Source organism: Lactuca serriola, chromosome 4 (genome assembly GCF_051521515.1).
Source record: "Lactuca serriola cultivar US96UC23 chromosome 4, Lser_US96UC23_V15, whole genome shotgun sequence".
NCBI lineage: Eukaryota > Viridiplantae > Streptophyta > Magnoliopsida > Asterales > Asteraceae > Lactuca > Lactuca serriola.
The window spans coordinates 155,907,130-155,924,588 of NC_136411.1; positions in this window are offsets into that span (position 1 = coordinate 155,907,130).

Here is a 17,459-nt window from a genome sequence, read left to right on the forward strand (position 1 = left end):
TTTTGAGCCGAACAAAACTTGCGCTTGAACTGCACCAAGAATTCTGCCCATGTCAATTGCAGTGGCTCATTAGGGCTTAAGGTCTTCCCTAGAGTGTTCCACCAACGAACGGCTCCACCTCGGAATTGACGCACGGCATAGATAGTCTGCAATTTACCTCTGCAGCCACAAGTCATGAAGGCTAGCTCCATTTCGGAGATCCAATCCATAACCCCAATCGGATCCTCCTTTCCATTGAAGGTCGATGGTTTGCAAGTCAAAAAGTCCTTGTACTTGCATCCCATTCCATCATTCCTTCCTTCATGGTCATCTTGCCTAACTATCGGTGGGTTGGCTGGACCAACAGACCCACTGAAGTTTCCACCTTCTGAGTGCCCTTCATTTAATTCAGGCTCTTCCACACGAATCGACAGTTCTTCACGATTTTGTTGAAGCAACCGTCTAGTTTCATCCATCTGACGATCCAACATCGTCTGAATCATCAATTTCACACCAGCCATGGTTATTGGCTCAGGTGCTGCTGCTACGACAGGTATTGGCTCAATCACTGGTGGTTGATTCCTGTTTTCGTCAGCATTTCCAACTCCACTTCTTGTTCTCACCATTTTGATCTACACACCGAATAAGGTGAAATTAGATCCTCAATCATGATAGATATTCAAATCATCCTTATCACTCCGAAACGTTTACATGCTAGTTCTAATATCGTAGACGTACGCTTAGAATCCTACACACATAATGTTTCTAGATCCGGTCGGCAACAGACCATAGATCCGAACAAATAATATCATATATATGGCAACATATAACATTTAGCACATAAAAGCATTTTAGGCAACTTTCCTAAAATAAACTAGTGCTCGTGTCTAAATCACAACAGACACACATCTCAAACTTCACTTAGCATTCTAAGTTTAAGTCTAGAAATCCTACAAATTCCTAGTTCGCTTAAACTAATGCTCTGATACCAACTGTGACATCCCCAAAATCTCGGCCAGAAAAGACCGATTTTCATTTATGCTTTTAAATATTTTCAGAGTAAATCCTTTTGATTTGAAAGAGTTGCGGAATTTGTTCCCAAAAACAAAACATGATAAAACAATGTTTACCGAAGCATTTCATAAAAGAAATGTATTTTCATTATAATCAAAACTCGGGGTGTCATGTTCCGATACAGACCAATAAGCATAAACGAATACATTACAAGTCATATAACAAATATAAACATATGCAGACTTGTAAACAAAACAACTTGATGGTTCATCCATCTCATGCCCTTCCGCCACTTCCTGTAATACAATTTAAAACTGAGTGGGTCAGGCTTGGGAGCCTGGTGAGCATATAGGGTTTTCAACCCACAATAAATATCATATTTAATTTTCACCAACCAACAATAACCCAATTACCCATTCCCGTTATTCTCACTTTAATGTCCCTAAAACAACTAACATAAGGGACCTAGTCTAAGAATATTTCATCGGGGCGACAACACATGCTTCGGGGGTACCTCAGCAATATAAGTCAAATAAGGCAACCATGAGGGGGATGGAGTACAACGAATGAACACCAAGTTCATTAACACCTACAGGTGGCGAACCTGCTAATGTTTCCACAAGACTATCTAGAAAAGTATGTGGTCGTCATCTAAACTCCGCTAGATGACTTAATCAAACAACAACGAGGCCTCTCATCTGTTTATTACACACCAACTATCTACCCATGTTCTACCCAACATATTAGTAGATAAAAATTATACAATTTGTATACATAGTTTAAAAACCTGTATAGCATGCTTTAATCAACACATATTTCACATAACATATGAGGCACACACACACATAACACATATCTCATAGAGAATAAATCATATCTATGAGTTAGCAGAAAGTGAATACACATTCACACACATAACCACAAAATTATACACATAATACGTATTCCGTATAAAATACTTCATAATTATGCGTTAGAAGAAAGTAACTACACACTCACTTGATCAGAAGATGATCGGACAGCACTACGACTTGCAAAAGTAGAAATCCTCAGCAGATCTGGAAGATCTCTTCAAAAATCGAACTTCTCGCGGGCAGAGCTTCGGCTCGGGAACCGCACTTCTCGGGATCTTCGGACTTGCTTCGGGACTTGGGAATATTACCGGGGCTTCGGGGTACTTCTGGCACGCAAATCGATGCAAAACGGGAGAGAGAAGAGAGAAAATAGCAACCCTAAACGGCTGGCCCTTCAAATCTATTTATAGGGCAAATTTGGCCCTTGCCACGTCGTGGCAACCTTGTGCCACGTCGTGGGCTTGGTCGTCACTGCATGCGTCATCCCAAGTTGCATCTGGGGGCCTTCCGGAGGTGACAGGACACTTGCCACGTCGTGGCAAACTTGTTCCACGTCATGGGCTCTGACAGTTTTGGGGTTTCGCGCCCTGAACTTCAGAAATTCATAACTTTCGCATACGAACTCCGTTTTCGACGTTCTTTATATCGCCGCGAAGGTGAGATTATGCTCTACAACTCTCGTTTAGACTCCATTGGCTAATTTTGACTTTATTTTTAATATATTATAAGTATATTACTTATATATTATCTTTAGTAGGCCGGGACAGGAAAACTCCGTTCGAAATTCATAACTCCTTCATCTGAACTCCGATTCCGTCTGTCTTTCCGTCGTTGCACTACTATCAATGAGATCTTCAATTCTCATTTAGATCACTAAGGATAGATATCTATCTACCTTAAATTCACTATTTACGTCGCGCTGGGTCGCGCTAGGTCGTGCCGGTTCTGTCGCGAAACTTCGACAGGTCATAACTTCTTCGTTATAACTCGGATTTCGGCATTCCTTATATCTCCGGAATCCTTGTTTCGACCACTACAACTTTATGAAAAGATATCGGGCTTATCTCACACTTTAATTTTGACGCTTATTTTTATTCTTAATTAATCAAACCACATAATTAAGCAATTAAGCACAAAACACATAATATTCAAATAATACACTTTTATTATTTCAAAACGGGTTACAAAGGTTAACCTAGACTATTACATTGCTAAAAATGGAAAGCCCGGAAACACAGGCGTTACAATTCTCTCCACCTTAGAATGATTCCGTCCCCGGAATCACACATCAACAAACAAATGCGGATAGCAACTCAACATGTCACTCTCCGTCTCCCAGGTGAGATTCGGCCCATTCGTGTGTTTCCATCGGACAAGCACTAACCCAACCATTTTGCGTCGCAACTTCTTAGTCTTTCGGTCAACAATTGCCTCTGGTTCTTCAATCAACCTTTTGTTCTCATCAATTCTCAATTCAGAAATTGGAATTATATCGGGAACTTCTCCCGTGAACTTCCTCAAATAACACACATGAAAGGTGTTGTGAATTCCATTCAGCTCTTCGGGTAATTCGAGCTTGTAAGCTTGGTTCCCAATCCTCTGAAGGACTTTAAACGGTCCAATAAACCTTGGACTCAACTTTCCCCTTTTACCAAATCTTATAAGTCCCTTCCACGGCGAGACTTTAAGCAAAACCGAATCTCCAACCTCAAAAGTCATCGTTCTTCGCTTCTTGTCAGCATAGCTCTTTTGACGATCTTGAGCTGCTAACATTCTTTCCCTAATTATTTTCAACTTTTCAATAGTTTGATGAACCATCTCCGGTCCCATAAACTGCTTTTCCCCAGCCTCAAGCCAACAAGACGGCGTACGACACTTCTGTCCATACAAAGCTTGAAAAGGTGCCATCTTAATGCTCGAGTGAAAACTATTATTATAGGAAAATTCTACCAACGGTAAGTGTTCATCCCAATTACCTAGGAACTCCAAGGTACATGCTCTCAGCATATCTTCAAGTGTTTGTATTGTTCTTTCACTCTAACCATCAGTCTGCGGATGGTAAGCTGTGCTTAAACATAACTTGGTACCCATTTCCTCTTGTAGACTTTTCCAAAACCTTGAGGTGAAACGGCTATCACGATCCGATACAATCGTTAACGGAACACCGTGAAGCCTCACAATTTCCTTCATGTAAGAATTCGCAAGCTTTTCCATAGACCATTTCTCCCTGGCCGCTATGAAATGCGCACTCTTAGTGAATCGATCAACGACCACCCAAATCATGTCGTGACCATTCTTTGTTCTGGGCAGTTTAGTGACAAAATCCATAGCAATGTCTTCCCACTTACCCATAGGCACAGGCAATGGTTCTAAACTCCCGTAAGGTTTCTGATGTTGTGTCTTGAATCTCGCACAAGTCACACACTCGGCCACATACTTTGCAACATCAAGCTTCATCGTCGGCCACCAGTAGTAGGGTTTCAGGTCCCTATACATTTTAGTGCTACCCGGATGAATGGAGTACATGGTTTTGTGAGCTTCTTCCATCAAAAGATCCCTAATTCCTCATGACTTAGGTACCCAAATACGATCTTGGAATACCTTCAGTCCATGACCGTTAGTACCAAACACCAACGTTTTACCCAAACGTTCCTCCTTTCGGTCATTTTTCTCAGAAGCTTCCTCTTGAGCTTTCTTTATACTTTCCACAATGGTCGAGACAACTTCAATTCTCAACGCTCTTGGCCTCTTCCTTTCAAGATTGGCTTTCCGACTGAGAGCATCAGCAACAACATTAGCTTTACCGGGGTGGTAAAGTATCTCACAGTCGTAGTCTTTAAGTAATTCTAGCCAGCGTCGTTGCCTCATATTCAATTCCTTCTGATTAAAGAGGTATTGGAGACTCTTATGATCAGTGAAAAGTTTGCACTTCGTGCCATAGAGGTAATGCCTCCATATTTTCAGAGCGAAAACTACCGCTGCCAACTCCAAATCATGAGTCGGGTAATTCTTTTCATGCTCTTTCAGCTGTCGAGACGCATATGCTATCACCTTTTCTCTTTGGGTCAGAACACAACCCAATCCAACACCAGACGCATCGCTATAAACAGCGAAGTCTTCAACTCCATCGGGTAGAGAAAGTATCGGTGCCTCGCATAGCTTCTTCTTTAACTTCTCGAATGCTTCTTTATGCTTCTCACTCCAAGCATAAGTAGCTCCTTTGTGGGTCAAAGCTGTTAATGGAGTAGCAATCGAAGAAAAACCTTGGATAAACCTTCGGTAATATCCGGCTAATCCTAAAAAGCTTTGAATCTCCGTGGGACTTTTCGGTTGTTCCCACTTCATCACAGCTTCGATCTTTGCTGGATCAACCATTATCTCTTCTTGGTTGACCACGTGACCCAAGAATTGGACCTCACGAATCCAAAAATCACATTTGGAGAACTTCGCATAAAGCTTCTCCTTCTTCAAAACTTCTAACACTTCTCGGAAGTGCCTTCCATGCTCCTCCTGGCTTTTCGAGTAAATCAGAATGTCGTCTATAAACACTATCACGGATTTATCAAGGAAAGGATTACAAACCCTATTCATCAAATCCATGAATGCTGCTGGAGCATTGGTTAGTACAAACAACATAACCAAGAACTCGTAGTGTCCATATCTAGTTCTGAATGCAGTCTTCTCGATATCTTGCTCTATTACCTTCAGCTGATGATATCCTGACCTAAGATCGATCTTCGAGAAATAGCTCGAACCTTGCAATTGATCAAATAGGTCATCAATCCTCGGCAACGGATATCTATTCTTTATTGTTGCCTTGTTCAGCTCTCTGTAATCGATGCACATTCTCATACTTCCATCTTTCTTCTTCACAAATAACACCGGAGCTCCCCAGGGCGATGAACTAGGTCTAATGAAACCTTTGTCCAATAACTCCTGAAGTTGCATCATTAGCTCCTTCATCTCCGTCGGTGCTAATCGATAAGGTGCTTTTGCTATTGGTGTGGTTCCTGGTAACAAGTCTATTCTGAACTCTACTTGTCTATCAGGTGGTAATCCAGGAAGATCTTCGGGAAATACTTCCGGATAATCACACACCACTGGAATACTCTGCATCACCTTCTTTTCTTTCTTAGCATCAATCACGAATGCTAAATATGATGTACATCCCTTGGTCAAACACTTTCTGGCTTTCATTAGAGAAATGATCCCAGAATTCACTCTGCGTTTGTCCCCATACACCATAAACGAATCTTTCCCAGGCGGGTTTACTTTAACTATCTTTTTCTTGAATAAAATTTCGGCATCATTGGCGCTAAGCCAATCCATTCCCAAGACGATGTCGAAACCATTTAGTTCGATAGGCAATAATTCCTCGTGAAACTTATTCCCATTCAGATCAATTAAGATGCTTTTCATACGATGACTAACAGGTACAAACTTGCCACCAGCTACTTCGACTAATAAAGCATCATCTAGTCTATCAATAGGCAAAGCTAGCTTTCTACCAAACTCATGCGAAATAAAGGAGTAGTTGGCTCCAGAATCAAACAATATTTGAGCAGGTAAATCATTTACAAGAAAGGTACCTGAAGCGACATCAGCTTCATCTTTCGCAGCTTCCAGTGTCATCTGGAATGCTCTCGCCTTTGGATTTGGTGGAATGTTGGGCTTTGCTGCCTCCTTCTTCCTCGGACAGTCCTTCAAAATGTGCCCCTCTTCATTACACCCAAAACACATCCTTTTGTTGTTCGGACATTCATTGGCAAAATGTACGACCTTTCCACACTTGTAGCAGGTTACATCCTCGCTACATTTCCCAAAGTGCTTTTTCTTACACTTATCACACCACTTTGCTTCGCCTCCTTTTCCTCCAAACTTTTTCGAATCAGATTTCGAAAATTTTCCTTTCTTACCGGAACCAGATGTTCCCTCAAACTTCCTTTTCTCACCAACCTCAACCTTGACGGTGGTTCTCCCCTTGATCATGTTCTCCACAGACTTGGCAGCCCGGATAGCTGCCTCTAGAGTAAGTGCCTGACGTACTGGCACCTCGTACTCCCATGGAAGTCCCTTCGCATACCGATCCACCTTTGTCAGCTCATCTGGAACGATACGCAAGGAAAAATCCATCTTATCGGTGAAGTTATTGGTGTACTCATCAACTGACATGCTACCTTTCGTCAATGTCAAAAACTTATTCTCCAACTCCAACAGATTTTGAGCCGAACAAAACTTGCGCTTGAACTGCACCAAGAATTCTGCCCATGTCAATTGCAGTGGCTCATTAGGGCTTAAGGTCTTCCCTAGAGTGTTCCACCAACGAACGGCTCCACCTCGGAATTGACGCACGGCATAGATAGTCTGCAATTTACCTCTGCAGCCACAAGTCATGAAGGCTAGCTCCATTTCGGAGATCCAATCCATAACCCCAATCGGATCCTCCTTTCCATTGAAGGTCGATGGTTTGCAAGTCAAAAAGTCCTTGTACTTGCATCCCATTCCATCATTCCTTCCTTCATGGTCATCTTGCCTAACTATCGGTGGGTTGGCTGGACCAACAGACCCACTGAAGTTTCCACCTTCTGAGTGCCCTTCATTTAATTCAGGCTCTTCCACACGAATCGACAGTTCTTCACGATTTTGTTGAAGCAACCGTCTAGTTTCATCCATCTGACGATCCAACATCGTCTGAATCATCAATTTCACACCAGCCATGGTTATTGGCTCAGGTGCTGCTGCTACGACAGGTATTGGCTCAATCACTGGTGGTTGATTCCTGTTTTCGTCAGCATTTCCAACTCCACTTCTTGTTCTCACCATTTTGATCTACACACCGAATAAGGTGAAATTAGATCCTCAATCATGATAGATATTCAAATCATCCTTATCACTCCGAAACGTTTACATGCTAGTTCTAATATCGTAGACGTACGCTTAGAATCCTACACACATAATGTTTCTAGATCCGGTCGGCAACAGACCATAGATCCGAACAAATAATATCATATATATGGCAACATATAACATTTAGCACATAAAAGCATTTTAGGCAACTTTCCTAAAATAAACTAGTGCTCGTGTCTAAATCACAACAGACACACATCTCAAACTTCACTTAGCATTCTAAGTTTAAGTCTAGAAATCCTACAAATTCCTAGTTCGCTTAAACTAATGCTCTGATACCAACTGTGACATCCCCAAAATCTCGGCCAGAAAAGACCGATTTTCATTTATGCTTTTAAATATTTTCAGAGTAAATCCTTTTGATTTGAAAGAGTTGCGGAATTTGTTCCCAAAAACAAAACATGATAAAACAATGTTTACCGAAGCATTTCATAAAAGAAATGTATTTTCATTATAATCAAAACTCGGGGTGTCATGTTCCGATACAGACCAATAAGCATAAACGAATACATTACAAGTCATATAACAAATATAAACATATGCAGACTTGTAAACAAAACAACTTGATGGTTCATCCATCTCATGCCCTTCCGCCACTTCCTGTAATACAATTTAAAACTGAGTGGGTCAGGCTTGGGAGCCTGGTGAGCATATAGGGTTTTCAACCCACAATAAATATCATATTTAATTTTCACCAACCAACAATAACCCAATTACCCATTCCCGTTATTCTCACTTTAATGTCCCTAAAACAACTAACATAAGGGACCTAGTCTAAGAATATTTCATCGGGGCGACAACACATGCTTCGGGGGTACCTCAGCAATATAAGTCAAATAAGGCAACCATGAGGGGGATGGAGTACAAAGAATGAACACCCAAGTTCATTAACACCTACAGGTGGCGAACCTGCTAATGTTTCCACAAGACTATCTAGAAAAGTATGTGGTCGTCATCTAAACTCCGCTAGATGACTTAATCAAACAACAACGAGGCCTCTCATCTGTTTATTACACACCAACTATCTACCCATGTTCTACCCAACATATTAGTAGATAAAAATTATACAATTTGTATACATAGTTTAAAAACCTGTATAACATGCTTTAATCAACACATATTTCACATAACATATGAGGCACACACACACATAACACATATCTCATAGAGAATAAATCATATCTATGAGTTAGCAGAAAGTGAATACACATTCACACACATAACCACAAAATTATACACATAATACGTATTCCGTATAAAATACTTCATAATTATGCGTTAGAAGAAAGTAACTACACACTCACTTGATCAGAAGATGATCGGACAGCACTACGACTTGCAAAAGTAGAAATCCTCAGCAGATCTGGAAGATCTCTTCAAAAATCGAACTTCTCGCGGGCAGAGCTTCGGCTCGGGAATCGCACTTCTCGGGATCTTTGGGATCTTGGGACTTGCTTCGGGACTTGGGAATATTACCGGGGCTTCGGGGTACTTCTGGCATGCAAATCGATGCAAAACGGGAGAGAGAAGAGAGAAAATAGCAACCCTAAACGGCTGGCCCTTCAAATCTATTTATAGGGCAAATTTGGCCCTTGCCACGTCGTGGCAACCTTGTGCCACGTCGTGGGCTTGGTCGTCACTGCATGCGTCATCCCAAGTTGCATCTGGGGGCCTTCCGGAGGTGACAGGACACTTGCCACGTCGTGGCAAACTTGTTCCACGTCGTGGGCTCTGACAGTTTAGGGGTTTCGCGCCCTGAACTTCAGAAATTCATAACTTTCGCATACGAACTCCGTTTTCGACGTTCTTTATATCGCCGCGAAGGTGAGATTATGCTCTACAACTCTCGTTTAGACTCCATTGGCTAATTTTGACTTTATTTTTAATATATTATAAGTATATTACTTATATATTATCTTTAGTAGGCCGGGACAGGAAAACTCCGTTCGAAATTCATAACTCCTTCATCTGAACTCCGATTCCGTCTGTCTTTCCGTCGTTGCACTACTATCAATGAGATCTTCAATTCTCATTTAGATCACTAAGGATAGATATCTATCTACCTTAAATTCACTATTTACGTCGCGCTGGGTCGCGCTAGGTCGTGCCGGTTCTGTCGCGAAACTTCGACAGGTCATAACTTCTTCGTTATAACTCGGATTTCGGCATTCCTTATATCTCTGGAATCCTTGTTTCGACCACTACAACTTTATGAAAAGATATTGGGCTTATCTCACACTTTAATTTTGACGTTTATTTTTATTCTTAATTAATCAAACCACATAATTAAGCAATTAAGCACAAAACACATAATATTCAAATAATACACTTTTATTATTTCAAAACGGGTTACAAAGGTTAACCTAGACTATTACATTGCTAAAAATGGAAAGCCCGGAAACATAGGCGTTACAGATTGGATCCTTACCCTTGGTGGGAGTGATGAGTTGAGAGTATTAGGGTATAGTGATGCTAGTTTTCAGACTGATAGGGATAACTTCCGCTCTCAGTTGGGCTGGATCTTTACCTTAAATGGAGGGGCAATTTCTTGGAAGAGTTCTAAGCAGGAGACGGTGGCTGATTCGACTTGTGAATCAGAGTATATAGCAGCGAGTGAAGCAGCAAAGGAGGCGATATGGATAAAGAACTTCATCGGAGACCTTGGAGTTGTACCAGGTATTAGGGAACCTATGGAGATTTTCTGTGACAACAATAGTGCGGTTGCCTTAGCCAAGGAACCAAGAGATCATGGCAGATCCCGACACATTGACAGAATATATCTCTTCATAAGACACAAGATTGAAGAAGGACTCCTCGTGGCAAGGAGGATATCGTCGGATGAGAATCCTGCAGATCCCCTTACGAAGGGACTGACGAGGGTTAAGCATTTTCAGCATGCGAGGCGCATCGGGCTGAGGGACGATATTAGTTTTACAGATTAGATAGTTTTCCTGAAACTTGTAAAATTTAATCGAAGTTTGATGATGAATAAAGTTTGTGATTTATTTATGAGTAAAGTGTTACTATCATTGTCAATTATTTACTATTGTTTCAGTTTTGCATGTTTTGACTTCCAGAATAATTAATTTATTCAAACCTCCACAATCGATCATATGTCGGAAGTAGGTATGAATCAAGATTGTCATGAATTGGGTTTGTAGATGGCTAAAGGTGTTTAGACATGGCAATGGTTGCTGCAACATTCGTGAGTACTCATAAGTTATGAGTATTGGCATAAACCCACGCTCACTTGTATCACTTCATGGAATTTATCTCGATTGATCGTGAGACGATAATATTATATAAATCTTCAAACCTAGAGATATGAGTTGTTACCTATGAGTTGGTTGTGCATTGATTGCACGTAAATGCATCAGTAACTTGATGTTATAAAACGTGCCTTTTTGTACAATTTAACAAGTAGTAGAACAAGCATATGAGTCGAAGTTTATCTGTTCCTTCTAGAAATAGAAGCGATATCTGGGCCCCTCGATGATTTTGTGTTGACCCATGTACCGGGCCCGGTCAGAACTAAACTGATGTGTTCAGTGAAGTTCTTTGTCAAACAAATCGTAAATCGAGAAACAACTGCCAGACAATAAGCAAGACATAGTTCCATGTGTTTGTCCGGCTGATATCATGTGACATCCCCATTTTCACGGCCAGAAAAGACCGATTTTGTTTATGCTTTATAAAAATCAGAGTACTTCACTTTATAAAAATGTTGCGGAATTTGTTCCCAGAAAAACACGATAAATACGTTATTAAAACATTTTTGAAGAAACGTATTTATTTCATTTTAAAACGTTTGGGATGTCATTGTTAATACAGAAACATAAGCATAAACAGAACTTACAATTATTTACACTAGTGATCTACATCTCTTTAAATCTCTCAGTGTAATGTCACTTCATATTGTCACCTGTGATGTAAATAAACTGAGTGGGTCAGGTTGGGAAACCTGGTGAGTACATAGGGTTTTCAACCCACAATAATATAATTATTATGTTCAAACAATCAAACAATCAACCTAATTACCCATCCCCGTTATCTTCTTTTAGTCTTCCCTAAAGATATTATCTCAAGGGTCATCTCCTATATCATATTTACTTTTCATCTCCTTACATCGTATTTCCTTATATGATTGTTCTTACGAACTTTACCTAAGGATCATCGCCTACATTGCATAGACAATACTAATCCGGGGATTACTCCCTCAATATGTGTCTAGCAAGAGTTAGGGTATCATCGCATGATTACGCAGCCACAACATCGCCTGGACTTGTAAATCATGATAAGGGTTAGTCTATCATCGCATGAATACGTAGCCACAACATCGCCTGGACTCGTACTTCATAATAAGGGTTAGACTATCATTGCATGAATACGTAGTTACAACATCACCTGAACTCGTAATTCATCACCTACAGGTTGCTAGCCTGCTGGTGTTTCCACGGGGTTGTCTATAATAGTCTGTGGTCGCCATCTATACTCTGGTAGATGACTACATCTCCAAATTGTCGGACAAGGTTGTAGTATCCTACATCACCGATTCATAATCACCTATCTATCATCACCTTCCTATCATCACCTATCTCTCATTATTTTATTTCATCACTCACCAACTATTTCATCTACCCATGTTTTATCCCAACATATTTGTAGATATAAAATAAATATACAGTTTAAATCATTTAAAACATGTATAAATCATTCATCCAGCATAGACAACAAGTATTCAAACAATATGCACACATAGCACGTAATTTATATTAAAATACTTCATATCTATGTGTAAGATGAAAGGGACCATGCACTCACCTGAGTAGGTGGTGACTCAGCACTCGGACAACGCTTCGATACTCTCAAAACGATATTCCTTCGATAAAACCTAGTATCGATACCACTAGGGTTTAGTTTAACGATAACCGCGACAAATTAATTAGTCTGACTATTATTAAGCGTTAATAACGCTCAATATAACTCATAATAATAGCCCAAATAATTATTTTAAGGACCTAATAACATTCCTATAATTATTTGAAAGCTATATAAAAAATTGCGTAAGCGTAGCACACTTACAGCGAATTTTATCGAAAACCGGGACTTAATTGGAGCAGCGTTTCGAAACCGAAAAACTCCTTTTTCTCGGGACTCCGGGAGCCTCGGGGTTTCCCTAGGGTGCTAAGGGTTTAACTAGGGCTTAGGGGACTCCAAAAGGGTTAGAGAGAGAAAGTAGTTTAGAGAGAGAAGTGAAAATGTGTGAAAAATCCGGAAGAATTCGCATGGTATTTATAGGGACCGAAGCTCGGAATTACGCTGGGCGTACCGAGGGTACGCTGGGCGTACTCCTCGGATAAGATCACCAGCTCGGACCCAGTTGTCTCGCACCCATCGGATGGATCAGATCGGACCTACGCGGGGCGTAACCTCTTCGGACGCGAGGCGTACTGCGAGGATGGCGTGTCACAATCCGAAGCGAAGCCTTAATCAACAAGCAACGACCCAGATGCAGCCACGTCATCCATCTCGCATCAGATTTCGCAATTTCCACTCCCGACTTCTAAAAATCATAACTTTCACATACGAGCTCCGTTTTCGACGTTCTTTATATCCACGCGAAGGTGGGCACGTACTCTACAACTTTCGTTTAGACTTTGTCGGCTAATTTTGGCTCGATTTTAAAATTTATATTATTAACGGGCCGGGACACGATTGGTTCGTTAAATCCTCATAACTTCTTCATCCGACATCCGTTTTCGCCCATCTTTTTCTCGTTACGCTACTCTTAACGAGATCTTCGATTCTCGTTCAGGTCGTGTCGGCTAAAAACCACTCGATCTAATATTCGAATTTCGGGCTGTACACTGCTATTCCGAAACTTCGAAAAATCATAACTTCTTCATACGAAGTCAAATTTGGGCGTTCTTTTTATCGATGTTCTTAGTTTAACATATTCTACGACTTTCGTTTAGATCGCTAAGGCTAAATCTCGCTCTATCGTAAATTCACTATTTACGCTTCTCGGTGTCGTGCCGGTTTTGCCGTAAAACTTCGACGGGCCATAACTTCTTCGTTATAACTCGAATTTCGGCGTTCCTTATATGTACGGAAACCTTGTGACATACTCTACAACTTGGTTAAGATTATTTATTCTAAATAATCTTTTGTCGAAAAGTCATTTTCGACTCCTATTGCCTCTAATTTGATTAGCCCGGATTTGCGGGCGTTACATATCATGAGAACAGAGGATTATATGATCACTTGTCTTAAAATGGCGCTTCATAGTTCAACGGAGTTTTCGAGAGCTACGATTGCTGGTTGGTTCCTGAAGTTATATAGGCAAATACAGTGATTAGACTTATCCAAGTGGGAGTATGTTGGATAAGGTATCTAAGTCCATAACTTATTTGGTATATACTTGACCCGACCGGCATGGTCCATTTGGGTTGCATGTCATCCAAACTATTTATGGATAATTTTATGAGAGTTGTACACATATGTTTATTAATATATTATAAGTTATAACATATTAATATGAAGTTATGTTATTTAATTAGTCTTAGTCTTAAATTAATTATGAATTAATTTAGAGATTAAAAGGAAGACTAATTAGATTATGGGCTATTGGTTTTTTATGGTGTGGGCTAACACTCATTTGTTAATGGGCTAGGCTTGGATGGAAGTCCATGGATGATCCATGGAGCTTTTAACCCATGGATCCTTGGAAAAGGAAAGGTCATGGGTTATTAGGGTTTCACCCTAACCATGCACACTATAAGCATGCTTATGGAGCATGAAATGGCAATTCGTGAAATAGTGTGTGTGAGCTTGTGTGTGGCCGAAATATACAAGTGTGTATACTCTCTCAAAGTTTTCCAAGAGTTTGTGGTGTTTTGTGATTCCATTTGAGGCATTCACACTATTGGTGCTTGGCCCTCAAACTCCTCAAGAACCAAACTCATCAAAAAGGTATGTAATCTCTTCTAACTCTTTTATGTTGAAATGTTCCCCATGCCATGTTAGATAGGTTATGAACCTTGGAAAATTATTATTTTGCATGTATTTAGACAAACATAGATCCAAGGTTTATTAGGGTTGCATGCACACTTAGGAAGTGTTAGATTGCTCAAAACCCAACACTTAATTCACTATTTACGTCTCCCGGTGTCGTGCCGGTTTTGCCGTAAAACTTCGACGGACCATAACTCAGATTTATAAGGCTAAAAATTCCTCCATCTTAACTCAGATTTCAACGTTCTTTATATGTACGGAAGCCTTGAGACGTATTCTACAACTTGGTTAAGATTATTTATTATAAATAATATTTTATCAAAAGTCATTTTCAACCCCTATTATCTCTAAATTGACTAGCCCGAATCTTTGGGCGTTATAGAAGCCGGTTCTGGCTCAGGTTTTGGAGAGTCCGGTCAAGAAGCCCAAGGTTATTGATTCCTGATCGAGGCTCCATCAGGTCCGAGGCCACTGTGGATAGTATGGCAAGCTGCACGACGGAGTTTGTAGGATGGGTGGGTCCGGCTGGTACAAGTGCGACAAGATCGGTCAGTTAGCAGGGATTTCACCACCATACAAGTATTTAATCTGATTTGCTTCTGATTTGCTTCCACTGCAATCAAAGGGGCCACAAGAAGGCCAATTTCCTGAGTTTGGATGGAGGAGAAGTTGCAACGCCTGCTCCAATGACATTGAGGATCACTGACAGCAACCAGGACAAGGCGGATAAGCTAATTGTGAGGACTCGTGCTTTCCAGCTCTTAGTTAAGGAGGCTCGCACAACACCATATGTCATTATGGATATGTATATTATCTATATTTCATTTATTTTTTTGATTTTTATGCTTATTATATTATTGGTGTTATATAGTGATATTCCTAGTGAACGGTGTACCAGCTTTAGTTCTAATTTATTCGGGCACCACCTGATTATTTGTGTCTCTTGCGCTTAGCAAGAGATTCAGTGATGCTCCAGGGAAGCTTGATTATCCATTAGAGGTAGATATTGTTGACGATCGCCCAGTCTGGGTGTCGAGGGTTCATCGAGGTTATGATGTGGAGTTATTTAGCGAGCGGTATTTGATTGATTTGGTTCCTATTCCTTTGCACGAGAGCAAGGTGGTTGTGGGATGGATTGGTTGAGACTTAATGGGGCGATGTTTTATTGCGGACACCAGTTAGTCGTTTAAACACAAAGTGGGGATGAACTAGTTATCCATGGAGAGGGCGCGCAGTGCAGATCGACTCTCTATTCGGCTATAGGAACTAGGAGATATCTGCAACAATGTTTTTTTGGTTTTGTGGATTATGTGGATACCAGAGAAGGGAAGAAGATGACGATTGATGATGTGCTGGTTGTTTGAGAGTATTCAGATGTGTTCCTGTAGGACTTGATTGGAGTGACTCCGGAGAGGCAGGTGGAGTTCCGTATATATCTGATCCCAGGTGCGGCTCCGGTAGCCAAGACACCTTATCGCTTGGCACCGTCGGAGATGCAAGAGTTGTCTACACAGTTGCAGGAGCTGTTATTCAAAGGATTTATCAAACCGAGTAGTTCACCCTGGGGAACGGCAATATTATTTGTGAAGAAGAAGGATGGCTCCCACATGATTTTCATTAATTATCAGGAGCTGAACAAGTTGACGTAAAGAACTGTTATCCGTTTCCGAGGATTGATGATTTGTTCGAGTTGCTTCAGGGTGCGTCTTGGTTCTCAAAGAGTGATCTACATTCATGCTATCATCACATTCAGAAGACAACCTTCAAGAAACATTATGGTCATTATGAGTTTGTGATGAGTCCTTATGGGCTCACCAATGCACCAGCAACGTTCATGGATCTTATAAACCGGGTTTGTAGACCGATGTTGAGTCGGTCAGTTATTGTGTTCATTGATGATATTTTGGTCTATTTTAGGACCAAGGAGTAGCATGAGGATCATCTGTGAGAGGTTTTGAAGAATTTGAGGAGAGAGAGAGGCTATATGCAAAATTATCCAAGTGCGTGTTTTGGTTTCTCATGGTGTAGTTTCTGGGGCACCTCGTCAATCAGAAGGGTATTTTGTTTGATCCGACCATGATTGAGGCCATGATGCAGTGGGAGGTTCCGAGATCTCCATCTGAGATTCAGATTTTCCTTGGTTTAAGTGGGTATTATCGGATGTTTATCAAGAATTTCTCCAGGATCGTCGTTATGTTGACTAGGTTGACAAAGAAGTTTGCTACTTACCATTGGGGGCCTAAGTAGCAGGCAGCATTTGAGACTTTGAGGCAAAAGTTATACAATGCGGGAATATTGAACCTGCCAGAGGGTGTGGATGATTTTGTGGTGTATTATGATGCATCGATTTCAGGATTGGGTGCACTTTTGATGCAGAGGAGTCGTGTGATAGCTTATGCTTCGAGGCAGTTGAAGCCCCATGAGGCAAACTATCCCACTCATGATTTGGAGTTGGGGCGGTGGTTTTTTCCCTCAAGATTTTGTGACATTACTTGTATGGGTTTCCTTGTATCATTTACACGGACCACAAGAGTTTGATGTATTTGATGGATTAGCCAAATTCGAACATGAGGCAGCACAGGTGGCTTGATGTGGTAAAGGATTATGATTGTGAGATCATTTATCACCTAGGGAAAGCCAACATGGTAGCTGATGCTCTTAGCCGCAAGGCGGTAGGTACTCCCATCAGGG